The following is a 236-nucleotide window of genomic DNA, read 5'->3' on the forward strand; positions in this document are numbered from 1 at the left end:
TTTTCTGTGGAGAAACAAAGCTTTTAAAAGGAGAAAGGAATGTTTGATGTCAAAATTGTGAATGTTCTTTAACGGAGCACTTCTGTATTTAAAAATTAAGTGCACTTATCAGGCAGATCACATGCTGGAGCAGTTCATCTGGTTTGGACATTGTTGGCCAGACCAAAAGTTTACACTCCATACAAATAAAAAGATAACAGTGAGAAAGATTCAATTCTTCACATCGAAATAAATGT

This window comes from Scardinius erythrophthalmus (genome assembly GCF_964197995.2).
Source record: "Scardinius erythrophthalmus genome assembly, chromosome: 5".
NCBI lineage: Eukaryota > Metazoa > Chordata > Actinopteri > Cypriniformes > Leuciscidae > Scardinius > Scardinius erythrophthalmus.